The sequence below is a fragment of the Bos grunniens genome, chromosome X (genome assembly GCF_055505025.1).
Source record: "Bos grunniens cultivar Pamir isolate PY7600 chromosome X, Bosgru_T2T1.0, whole genome shotgun sequence".
Classification (NCBI taxonomy): Eukaryota; Metazoa; Chordata; class Mammalia; order Artiodactyla; family Bovidae; genus Bos; species Bos grunniens.
In genome coordinates, this window is record NC_141194.1 from 5,157,167 (window position 1) to 5,170,417 (window position 13,251).

The 13,251-nt window shown below is 45.9% G+C and overlaps 1 protein-coding gene across 1 annotated transcript in view; it reads right to left on the reverse strand.

The window, feature by feature from the left end:
- Nucleotides 1-6,852: 6,852 nt before the first annotated feature.
- Nucleotides 6,853-13,251, reverse strand: part of PNPLA4 (patatin like domain 4, phospholipase and triacylglycerol lipase) — a 93,067-nt gene continuing 86,668 nt past the window's right edge. The window contains exon 9 of the transcript XR_015158984.1: nt 6,853-7,411. The gene's annotated coding sequence lies outside the window, so the exon portion shown is untranslated. The remainder of the gene's footprint in view (nt 7,412-13,251) is intronic.

Consider the following 13,251-nt stretch of genomic DNA (forward strand, 5'->3'; position numbering starts at 1 on the left):
CCACTGAGGTATGACTGTCGTGAACCGAGACCCAGTCTGGGGAAAAGGAATGTCGCTACGGGACCCCACAGGAGAGAGGACAAGGTAGGATCTCCAAGTCCCTGCCATTCGGAAATGTGTTCTGCAGACCAGCAGAGTCAGTAGGAACTGGGAGTTATTTACCTGTCACCATCCTCTCTGGCTTCCCAGGTGAAAAGAAACTGAGGTTGCTCAGTCGTGTCCGCCTCTGCGATCCCAGGGACTGTAGCCCGCCAGGCTCCTCCGTCCATGGAATTTTCCAGGCAAGCGTCCTGGAGTGGGTTGCCATATCCTTCTCCAGGAGATCTCCCTGGCCCAGGGATCGAACCTGGGTCTCCCGCATTGCAGGCAGATGCTTTACCATCTGAGCCACCAGGGAAGCTAGTGGTAAAGAACCCGCCTGCCAATGAGACACAGGTTCTGTCCCTGGGTCGGGAAGATCCCCTGAAGGAGGGCATGGCAACGCACTCCAGTATCCTTGCCTGGAGAATCCCATGGACAGAGGAGCCTGGTGGGCTACAGTCCCTGGGGTCGCAAAGAGTCGGACACGACTGAGCAACTTAGCATGCTAGCACACAGCCTCCCAGGCAGTCAACACACCAGAATCTGCACTTCCTCACCGTGTCTGGGTGAGTTCTCAGCCAGCTGTTCTCAGACTTGCATACCCAATTCAACCGCCCAGACCACACTCCAGGTTATTCCCCGTGAGAATGTTTTGATGGTGAGATCCCAGCATCCGTGTGCTCTCCAGGCCCCCGGAAGGCCGTCGCATGAAACCAGTTGTGATGATGGAGGATTCTGGGTATCTAGTAGGCGAGTGAATGAGCTCGGGGAAAGCCCATGGAGGGGAATGACCCTGGCTTTCAATGGGCCACTCTGCTGCACGAGAACTGAAGACAGGGTGGGGTGGGGTTCCACTTGCTCCTTTGCCTTCTGTCTCCCCTTCCCAGGCGACCAGCTCCATTTGTAGCTGTTCTGCTCTTTAGTTTTCTGAACATATAAAATGATGTTTTTTTTTTTCAGAGTTGAATATAGTGCTTTGCACTCTGCTTTCTCTTCTGTATTCATCGGATTTTCCCATCAGAGATAAGCAAACCTCTGACAATATAGTGGAATCTGTGTGTGTGTCTATTACATGTCGTCAGGGGACTGATTTTATTTGCTGTTTGAACTTGAAGGAACTCAAAGCCTCATCAGTAAATCTATGTGACCCCGGGGCCTTGACCATCATCCCCTCCCCACCACCTTTTGGGTTCATTTCCCCCCTTTTTTTTTTAATTTGCAGATTTCCCACTTCCTCTAGAATTCTTCAGTTAATTTTGGTCATTTATATTTTCAAGGATATTTTCCACTTTGCTAAAATTTTGCGATTTATCCGTAGGGGTGTGTATATCATATTGCCTTTTAAATCTTTGAATCTGATCTCTGGGTCTGCCCAGGTAGGTCACTTTCTCATGCCTAATTTTGTTGGTGCTCCTTTCTGCCTTTTTTGAGGCCTTCTTGTCAAGATTTGCAGAGCCCTGTCTGTTTTCCTGATCGATTCAAAGATGGATTTCCCGGGCTTACAATCATTCAGATTTCTCTTTCGTTTTTATGAAATTAAAAAAAATTATATATAGCATCTTTCTAGTACACAGAGTACACTGCACATGTAGGAACAGGGAGTGACCAGCAATTTATTAGAGAGTGGTTGTGTGACATTTGATCGCTGTGTGCAAAGATCTTTCCTATTGTGTGTGTGTGTGTGTGTGTGTTTGTGTGTGTGTGTCCAAGTGGCATGCGGGATCTTAGGTCCTCAATCAGAGACAGAGGCCATGCCCCCTGCATTGGAAGGTGAAGTCTTCACCACTACACCACCAGGCAGGTCCCTGTTTCCTATGTGTGTATGTACGGATACCATCCACCCAAGTGAAGTCGCTCAGTCGTGTCCGACTCTTTGCAACCCCATGGACTGTAGCCTACTGCTCCTCCGTCCATGGGATTTTTTTCCAAGCCACCTACATGTATGTGAATTAGCCTCATAGTATCTGCTGCCTTAATCACCTTCTCTGTTGGCTTATTCTCGGTTCGACAGCAGAGAAAGTGATGGAATTGGAGGTGAGAGTCAGGCAGCCTGGAATTCAAATTCTCAGCCTATAACTTTGGTGTGTAACAAGAAACACATCTCTTACCCACCCTGAAAGGCGTCCCTACCACCCCACTCAAGTATTTTCCGTGGAAGACTTCTAAGGGTATTTCAATTCCTGTTTTGGGGGGGATTTGGTTTGATCCTGCTCAGTGTGATGATGGTAGACTTGTCATTACTATATTGTCATCAAAGTGTATGTGTGTTCAGATCAAAGAATATTTTCAGAATTATTTCTTTTCAAAAAATGAGTTGAAAAAAATGACTATAACATTCTTTATCACCTTTTGATGAATCTACGCACATATACTTGTAAAAATAGAAACTATATTTTCTGCTTCAAAGGCTGACAAGTTAATTTTTATCTATTAACAAAGATTATTGATCACTGTGTACATATTCTCTACATTTTCATTTATTTCTGTGGACTCATTCTGTCAAAGACTGAGGAAGGCAAACAGGATCTTTGCATTTCAAAATACACTTTGTAAGTACATTTCAAATATATTCGGATGCATTGTCATTCACCTCATACATATGCATGACTGTGATACCTCCATTGACATTTTACCTTAATTGATGAGTGCTTTCAAATTTTGTCCTTGACATATTTCAGTATCAAATGTTTCAGCAAATCAAGCTTACTTCCATCTAAGAGACTTTCTTTAAACTTCTGTTTGTGCAGATGAATTGGGTAAAGACTTGGAACACTCACTCTATGAATTTTAAAAAAGATTTTAACAAAGATAAAAAAATATAAACTTCCCTCTTGGTACTGCCTTGATGAATCTCACAGGTTTTCAGTGTTTGTGTTTTGTCATTCGCTTCCAGGTATTTTTACTCTTCCTCTCTATTTTCCTTGTGGCCCCTTGGTTATTCAAGCATTACTGTTATTATTATTATTATTATTCAGCCTCCGTGTGTCTCTGTTTTTATAGTTTTTTCCCCTGTAATAGCTATCTAATCTTAAAGCACTGTGGACACAAAATGTGCTTCAAGTGGTATCAATATTTTTAAAATTTACCAAGGCTTCATTTGTGGCCAAATATGTGATCTGTACTGAAGAATGCTCCATGTGCATTGAGGACCAGCGTCAGTCTTTACTGAGGACCAGAGTCAGGCCTTAGAGGACCGGGGTCAGGGCTTATGAGGACCAGGGTCAGGCCTTACCGAGGACCAGAGTAAGTCCTTACTGAGGACCAGGGTCAGTCCTTACTGAGGACCAGGGTCAGGCCTTACTGAGGATGAGAGTCAGTCCTTACTGAGTACCACAGCCAGACCTTACTGAGGACAACATTCGAGTTTTAGTAGTATCCAGATGAGGCTGTATTGAGTACTGGATTGGGTAAAGCCTGACTGTTCCTCCATAAGGCCTGACTCTGGTCCTCACCAAGCCTCCTGAGGTCCTCAGTCAGGCCTGACACCGGTCCTCAACAAGGCCTGACTCCGATCTACACGGTACCCTTTGTGCCGTGACTCAAGCCTGATTCTCCTCCTCACTAAAACTTCTCTCCGCGCAGAATTCCCCTCTGACTGTGGTCCACACTCATGCCTGACTGTGGCCCTCACTAAGTCCTGACTCGATTCATCACTGAAGACCAGCTCTGGTCCTCACTAACAGCTTCCATCTGGTCGTTGCGAATACCTGACTCTGGACTTCTCTGTAGCCTGACTCTGGTCCAACTGAAGGTCGACTCTCATCCGTAATAAATCCTGAATCTGGTCCCCACAAAGTCTACTCTGGTCCTCACGAAACCCTCAGTCTGGTCCTCGCTAAAGCATTGCTCTTATTCTCACGAAAGCCCGACTGTTAGTCTATACTCCAGTACTTTCGCAATACAGCCTGTGGTACTCATTACAGCCTCAACTGGTCTTCATAAAACTTACTCCAGTCCTCACTAAAGCCTCAGTTCAGTTCAGTTGCTCAGTCGTGTCTGACTCTTTGCAACCTCATGGACTGCAGCACGCCAGGCCTCCCTGTCCATTGCCAACTCCCATAGTTTACTCAAACTCATGTCCATCAAGTCGGTGATGCCATCCAACCAGCCCATCCTCTGTTGTCCCCTTCTCCTCCTGCCTTCAACCTTTCCCAGCATCAGGATCTTTTCCAATGAGTTGGCTTTTCACATCAGGTGGCCAAAGTACTGGAGCTTCAGCTTCAGCATCAGTCCTTCAAATGAATATTCAGGACTGATCTCCTTTAGGATGGACTGGTTGGATCTCCTTGCAGTCCAAGGGACTCTCAAGAGTCTTCTCCAACACCACAGTTCAAAAGCATCCATTCTTTGACACTCAGCTTTCTTTATAGTCCAATTCTCACATCCATGAAAGCCTCATTCTTGTCCTAATGAAATTGTTTGCAGCACCTCCTAACGTCTGACATTCAGTTCAGTTCAGTTCAGTTGCTCAGTCGTGTCTGACTCTTTGCAACCCCATGAATCACAGCACGCCAGGCCTCCCTGTCCATCACCATCTCCTGGAGTTCACTGAAATTCACGTCCATCGAGTCGGTGATGCCATCCAGCCATCTCATCCTCTGTCGTTGCCTTCTCCTCCTGCCCCCAATCCTTCCCAGCATCAGAATCTTTTCCAATGAGTCAACTCTTTGCATGAGGTGGCCAAAGTACTGGAGTTTCAGCTTTAGCATCATTCCTTCCAAAGAACACCCAGGGCTGATCTCCTTCAGAATGACTGGTTGGATCTCCTTGCAGTCCAAGGGACTCTTAAGAGTCTTCTCCAACACCACAGTTCAAAAGCATCCATTCTTCGGTGCTCAGCTTTCTTCACAGTCCAACTCTCACATCCATACATGACCACTGGAAAAACCATAGCCTTGACTAGATGGACCTTTGTTGGCAAAGTAATGTCTCTGCTTTTCAATATGCTATCTAGGTTGGTCATATATCTGGCTATCTCGAATAGCCAGTCAATATCTGGCTATCTCGTATAGCCAGATATTGGTCCATCATACATCCGAACTCTTATCCCCTCGTCTGACCTTGTCTTCAGTACTGTTTAACTCTGATCTTTTCTAACGCCTGACAGGTCCTGAATAAAACCTGCTATGTTCCCCAGTAAAGACGGCCCTGGTCTACACTATAGCCTGTGGACTCAATAAAGCCTGACTCTGGTCCTCACCGAAGCCGGACTCTGATCCTTGTGGGTTATTTAGTCGCTCAGTTGTGTCCAACTCTCCATGACCCTATGGACTGCAACCCGCCAGGCTCCTCTGTCCATGGGATTCTCCAGGCAAGAACAGTGGAGTGGGTTGCCACGTTCTCCTCCAGGGGATCTTCCCTACCCAGGGATGGAAGCCCCGTCTCTTACATCTCCCACATTGGCAGGCGGGATCTTTACCACTGGCGCCTCCTGGGAAGCCTGGTGCATTTTGTAAAATGTAGTGTGATTCCAGTTTTTCAAGCTGGAGGTTCTAGAGCTTCATGGGAACTGTTCTCTGTTCTCCCTGTTGTCACTGCCTGCTCACACCCGTGTCATGGTTGGACTGAAATGCAAGGGTAACAGCTTCATTTTTGTACCGTCTTATTTTCTTGTAGTTTGCAGTACTAATCAAATGAAGCGCACGTCTCAAGTTGGCAGGAAGACTCCTAGATAATGACTTCCTTTAGGCATCATTGAATTTTCTCATTTAATCAATGATTTCATTATTTTATGTGGGGCTTGGTAAGGCAGCCCCTTCTCTCTCTGTATCTCTAGTCTTCTCGCTTTCAAAAAATTAGTTCCTGTCAAAACTATTCGTACAATTTTAAAACATAAAGCTCCACGTTTATTTCCTGTTAGCACGCTGTCTGGACCATATTATGTAATATCATTATTTAGATCTGAGAGTTTGACAAATGACCACAACAACTCCATTGATTCATTCTGGCGTGTTATAGGAAAAGACATTATTGGTAGCGGTGGACGCTCAGCTTCAAAACAGTGTTGAGTAAATATAAGTGCCGGCTTTGCCTCTGTTTTAGCAGCTGGTGTTGGAATAATGGGGCTTTTCCTGGTGGTTCAGACAGTAAAGAATAGGCCTGCAAAGCAGGAGACCCGGGTTCGATCCCTGGGTCAGGAAGATCCCTTGGAGGAAGGCATGGCAACCCACTCCAGTATCCTTGCCTGGAGAATCCCATGGACAGAGGAGCCTGGCGGGCTGCAGTCCATGGGGTCACAAAGAGTTGGACACGACTGAGTGACTTAACCACAACCCACACCCAAGATATCACAGGAGGAAATAAACGATAACATGGAATCTCCACTTGAGAAAGTCAAGAATTTTTTTCTTTTAGGAGGAAAATGTACTTTTCTCGTCTCTAACTTTGGTAAGAAAGTTTCCATGTAAGAAAAAGATGATGTTCCCTTTTCTCTTTGAAATGTTCTTTATACTTGTATCAAGTAGGGTGTCCATCCATGTATGTGTCTGTGTGTGTATATATACATTTATATATAATTCTAGAGAGGATGGAGTTAAACAGGTAAAAATAGCAGTCATTTTAGTAATCTAGATTTGAAATACGTATAGACATTCAAGGGATTCCCTGGTGGCTCAAACGGTTCAGTCCCTGGGTTGGGAAGATCCCCTGGAGAAGGAAATGGCCACCCACTCCAGTGTTCTTGCCTGGAGCATCCCATGGACAGAGAAGCCTGGTGAGCTACGTAGCATGGGGTTGCAGAGAGTTGGACATGACTGAGCGACTTCACTTTCATTTTCATAGACATACAAGGCAAGATGTTTTACTGTGGTACATAATGGATTCCTGAATTACTGTGCACAAACAAACACACATACATATATGATGCTGGGAAAGACTGAGGGTAGGAGGAGAAGGTGGGTGACAGAGTCTCATCCTGACTCCATGGACATGAATTTGAGTAAACTCTGGGAGTTGGTGATGGACAGGGAAGCCTGGTGTGCTGCAGTCCATGGGGTCGCAGAGAGTCGGACACAATTGAGCGACTGGACAGCAGGTCTGTTGGGCTCTTATCCTTTCTCATGTCTGTCGTCCTCATAACAACTTCAAAATACCTCTTAATATTCACGAGACGAATAGACTTTGTTTCGGGAGATCAGCGTCTTACCAGCTAAGAGAGGATCAGAATCTAGGTGTGTCTGTCCATCTTCTCTCTTGTCAGAAAATCACTGTGATTAACTGGGCAACTCACTCTGCTGGCCGGCTCCAAGGCCCTGAGATCTCTCTCTTCTTCCAGGAAAACCAGAGAGGATGCAGTTACAACAGGTAAAAATACACCAGTCGTCTTAGAAGTCTAGATAAGAAACAGGAGTAGACGCACAAGGCAAGATGATGTTTGATTACGATACATAATGGATTCCTGAATTAAAGTGTAATTAAAGATATAAAAAGGACAGAGGGAAACTTGTAGAACTGTTATGCATACCCAGCACTGTAATGAGGTGCTTTTTTGAGACACAGCACTACTTGCAGACTCTCCTCCAGTAACAAAAAAAAAAAAAGAAAGAAAATCGAAAGGGAACGCAGCTTAGGAGGACAAAGACGATGCAGACGTGGAGCTGGGAGCAGGTGGTGCTGGCCGACGGAGCTCGGGCAGAAGGGAGGAGGTGAGGGAGCCTTGTGGGTGGTAGAAACACTTTCTGGGGTGCCAGGTAAATGTCCCAATTTTATTGGCCGTAGAATAAAACTGAAGACAAGTCAACGGCAGTCTATATCCTGGAGGTTCAGTACACTCAACTCTATTTTGCAGGGAGTAGCGCATCCAGAATGTTTGGCAATAGCTCAAGGAAGCCGTATGTCTCTTGATATGTACCGCAAATTAAGTTTGCATGCATGCACGTGTGTGCTCAGTCGTGTCCGACTCCTTGCTACCCCATGGACTGTAGTTCTCCAGACTCCTCTGTCCTTGGAATTCTCCAGGCAAGAATCCTGGAGTGGGTTGCCTATCCTCCTCCAGGGGATCTTCCCAACCCAAGGATCAAACCTGTGACTCCTGTACTGGCAAGCAGATTCTTCAGTGCAGGCACCACCTGGCATGCTTGAAAATGGGCCCTACTTGGGATTCTTTCTCGGTGCTCTTCCCCAGGACATTCCTTGAGGGCAGGTGTCTTTTACAGCGCTGCGGGCCTTTTGAACATGAAGTGTCCAGGCCTGGTTTTAACTTGTTGTTACAGGAAGTGGCCACAAGAGGCAGCATTTCCCAATGCTCCACCCGGTTATCTGGGAAACCAGAGGCTGGGGAAAGTCGTGTTGCTGGGATGTGGATCCCAGCGGAAAGGGCCACGATGAACACCCAAGGGCCTACGACTAATTACCTGAATTTTAATTTTATTTTGGAGTATTTTGGAGTATATAGTGGGTTTGATCACCTTCAGGTACATCTGTGTGAATGCAGCTGGCACCATAGCATTCATTTTTTATGCATCAGTCGCTCAGTTGTGTCCGACCCTCTGTGACCCCGTGGACTGTAGTTCACCGGGCTCCTCTGTGGGATTCTCCAGGCAAGAATACTGGAATGGGTTGCCATTTCCTCCTCCAGGGGGAGTAATACTCCACTTGATACATGTACCATATCTTCTTTATCCATTCCTTTATTGATGGACATTGTTTCTTTCTGCTCTTAGGGAGAATTGTTTTCCTTTTCTCTCCTTTTATCATCTGAAACCTTCCTACCTTCTCCTGAGAACAGGGATCTTCTTCAAGTTGCTAATCCTACTCAGAGCTTATCAGCTTTGATAAATACTCCTTGAATAAATGGAGATAAAAATAAATCTGATCACAATTTGAGTGGATCAAAGATGATGTGATTTCGTTAACAATAAGCTTAAATCTAAGCAGATTATTCAACTTTGTATTAAATGGAATTTTATGGATGGGAGAATTTTAAAAATAATAGAAATCCTTTCACTTTTGCCAACCCTATTCTCTAATTGGGCTGAAAACCCAACTAGCCATTATATGCAAGAAACATATCAGATACTGTGAAAGTGAAAGTCACTCAGTCGTGTCTGACTCTTTTGCAACCCCACGGACTACACAGTCCATGGGATTCTCCAGGCCAGAATACTGGAGTGGGTAGCCATTCCCTTCTCCAGGGGATCTTCTCAACCCAGGGATGGAACCCAGGTTTCCTGCATTGCAGGCAGATTCTTTACCAACTAAGTCACAAGGGAAGCCCAGGAATACTGGAGTGGATACCCTATCCCTTCTCCAGGGGGTCTTCCCATCCCAGGAATAGAACTGGGGTCTCCTGCGTTGCAGGTGGGTTCTCTACCACTGAGCCACTTGGGAAGCCTTCTTTACCTTAGACTCCACCATAGAGATAGAGAGTCTCTTATGAGACTCTAGACCTCGGGGAGCCCTGCCCTCCACCCTCAAACCTGATCCCAAATGTGTGGTTAAGCCCATCGTCACTGAACCAAGGCAGCTTGAAAACTCCATGACTCACCTGAGGTTTGGCTTCTCCCCAGAATGACTGGTCTGGCAATTCCATAGGTTCTTTTCTTTGCACTTAAAACATTTTTTTTATATTGGAGTACACCTGATTTGGCTCTTCCAATGTACCTCTGTGAAAAAGAATCTGCCTGCCAATGCAGGAGACGTGGGTTCTATCCGTGGTTCCGGAAGATCCCCTGGAGGAGGAAACGGCAACCCACTCCAGTATTCTTGGCTGGAGAATCCCATGGACAGAGGAGCGTGGTGGGCTACAGTCCATGGGGCCACAGAGAGCCGGACATGACTGAGTGCATACAGACACGCACGTGCTTGACTGACAATGCTGTGTTAGCTTCAGGTGTAGTGTGTATTTGTTAATCCCCAAATCCTCTAATTTATCCTTCCCTCCCTCTTTCCTCTTTGGTAATCAAAAGTCTGTTTCCTAGCTCTGAGTTTGTTTTGTAAGAAAGCTCACTTGCACCGTTTTTTAAAATTCCACGTGTAAGTGACATCACACACCATTTGGTTCTGTGGGAGGGAGGGCTGACCTACCTCACTTGGTATTATCATCTCTGGGTCTGTCCATGTTGCTGCAGATGCCTTAATTTCATTTTTTATGACCGAGTAATATTCCATTTTCATCCCCTCACCATCATCTTTGTCGATTCCTCTGCTGATAGATTCAGAGGGCCACTACCACTCTGTGATGCTCTTAAGAAGACCTTAAAAGGGCATTAAGTGTATATGTGTTCTCCTCATTACTTTAATTCAGACCTTCAAATCCTGTCACAGAACTATAGTCATCTGTACAATTGTTTGCTTTAGAATTGATGCTTTTGAACTGTGTGTTGGAGAAGACTCCTGAGAGCCCCTTGGCCTGCAAGGAGATCCAACCAGTCCATCCTAAAGGAGATCAGTCCTGGGTGTTCATTGGAAGGACTGATGCTGAAGCTGAAACTCCAACCCTTTGGACACCTGATGCAAAGACCTGACTCACTGGAAAAGACCCTGATGCTGGGAAAGATTGAGCGCAGGAGGAGGAGGGGACGACAGAGGATGAGATGGTTGGATGGCATCACCGACTTGATGGACGTGAGCTTGAGCAAGCTCCCAGAGTTGGTGATGGACAGGGAGGTCTGGCGTGCTGCAGTCCTTGGGGTCGCAAAGAGTTGGACACGAATGAGCAACTGAACCGAACTGAACTAATACAATTATTTCCTTAAGGTTTTCCTCACTCCCGCTCTGTGATTTCAGATTTATCATCCTGAAATATTGCGTTGGCAAAAAAGTTCGTTCCAAGTGTTTCCATAACATCTTACAGAAAAACCCAAACTTTGTGGCCAACCCAGTATAACAGTGGTGCCCTCTCTGCCGTGTTCAGGAACCAGTGATGTCACTTTATGCCCAGGGACTCAGGCCAGACAGACCTCAGGCCAGACAGGCCAGCTCAGGACACACCCTAGGACACAGTGAATATGATGCATGGACTGAACCATCCTTATGTTGAAACTCTTCTTTTTTATTTTGAAAACCCTTCTAGCACATACAGATTCCTCGATGTATGAAACTGTCATCACAGTTCTGTGTCACTCTTACCAGGGTTCATTAGGCATTAACCTCATTAAGAGCCAAGCAAACCGGCTGCTCAAAAAATTCCCAAGAGGGGTATCAGGGAGAAAAGAGAAGCCTCCATAGAGAAGAGCTTTTATAATAGAGCAGACCTGGAGAAAGGAGTCAGAGGCTCAGAGGAAGCAAATCGCGGTCTCACAGCTGTCTTCCTCCATCAGGAGGGAAAATGATCAGATGCAAAGACGGGAACCGAGCGTGTGTGTGTCAGCTCTTAGTTAGCATGGGCAGAAGTAAGGCTCTCAGACAAACTGGAATTGCAGGCTGAGGAGGAGAAAGCTTTGCACTGGGACGTCCCTGGTGCTCCAGCAGCTAAGACTCCATCCTCCCAATGCAGGGGGCTGCCCAGGGTCAGTCCCTGTCAGGGATCTAGATCCCACAAGTCACAATGGAGATCAAAGATCTCACTTGCTGCAACTGAGACACTGCACAGCCAATGAATAAATAGAAATACTCATTTAAAAAATGCCAGCTGAACAGAAGGGGAAGAACCGAGAGCCTAGCTATGCAGGGAAGTAAGTCAGAAAGGTGGGGAAACAGTGGAAACAGTGGCAGACTTTATTTTGGTGGGGGGGGCCAAAATCACTGCAGATGGTGAATGTAGCCATGAAATTAAAAGACCCTTACTCCTTGGAAGAATACTTATGACCAACCTAGACAGCATATTAAAAAGCAGAGACATTACTTTGCCAACAAACGTCTGTCTAGTCAAGGCTATGGTTTTTCCAGTAGTCATGTATGGATGTGAGAGTTGGACTATAAACAAAGCTGAGTGCCGAAGAATGGATGCTTTTGAACTGTGGTGTCAGAGAGGACTCTTGAGAGTCCCTTGGACTGCAAGGATATCCAACCAGTCCATCCTAAAGGAGATCAGTCCTGAGTGTTCACTGGAAGGACTGACGGTGAAGCTGAAACTCCAATCCTTTGGGCACATGATGCAAAGAACTGACTCATTGGAAGAGACCCTGATGCTGGGAAAGATTGAGGGCGGGAGGAGAAGGGGACAACAGAGGATGAGATGGTTGGATGGCATCACCAACTTGATGGACATGAGTTTGGGTAAACTCCGGGAGTTGGTGACGGACAGGGAAGCCTGGCGTGCTGGGGTCCATGGGGTCACAAAAAGTCAGACACGACTGAGTGACTGAACTGAACTGAAGTCCGAAAGAGAAACACTTGTATGTTCACACATATGTACGGAATCGAGAAATGAGGTACTGATGCACCTGTTTGCAGGGCCGGAATAGAGATGCAGACGTAGAGAATGTGGACACAGTGCGGAACAAGAGGGTGGGCTGGACTGAGAGAATAGCACTGATATACACAACACCAGGTGTAAAGCAGACAGCTAGTGGGCAGCTGCCGGATAGCACAGGGAGCTCAGCTCGGGGCTCTGTGATGACCCAGAGGGGTGGGACTGGGGAGGAGAGGGAGGCTTAACAGGGAGTGGATCTATGTCTACTTAGAGCTGATGGATGCTGTTGTATGGCAGAAACCAACACAGCATTGTCAACCAATTATACTCCAGTAGGGAAAATAAAGATATACTTCATTCTTAGAAGAAGAAGAAGAAAAAAAAAAAAGAAATGCACTTGTTTGTTGGTCTATTTTAAACCTTCACAGATTTTACAGTAGTGGGAGCCAGCAGACAAAGAGTAACAACTGCAAGTCTTAAGGTCAGACCAGGAACAGCTGGCTCAAGGGGAAAGAAAGGAAAAGGATGCCCCTCGTTTAAAATAAAGGATGAAACTTCTAAGCATCAACCTGCAGCTACAGGGGAGGACAGTCCTGAAGCGGATATCAAGAGCAAGAGATGGAAAAATGGTCATCCGTGAGAGAATTCACCTTGCTTCTATGCTGACGTCATTAACGTGCCCTGAAGGCAGTGAGCTGGCTTCTTTTATTTTAATGGAAAATTTGGAATCATCCCAGACGTCTTCCCCTGTGCATCCCAAAAGTATTCCGCACGTTTCCATGTTTATCATCCATTCATGACACACTGACTGTATACCGAATCCATTCACTATATATGTTCATTGTTCAGTGAGTGGATGATAAACCCTGGCATGGAAT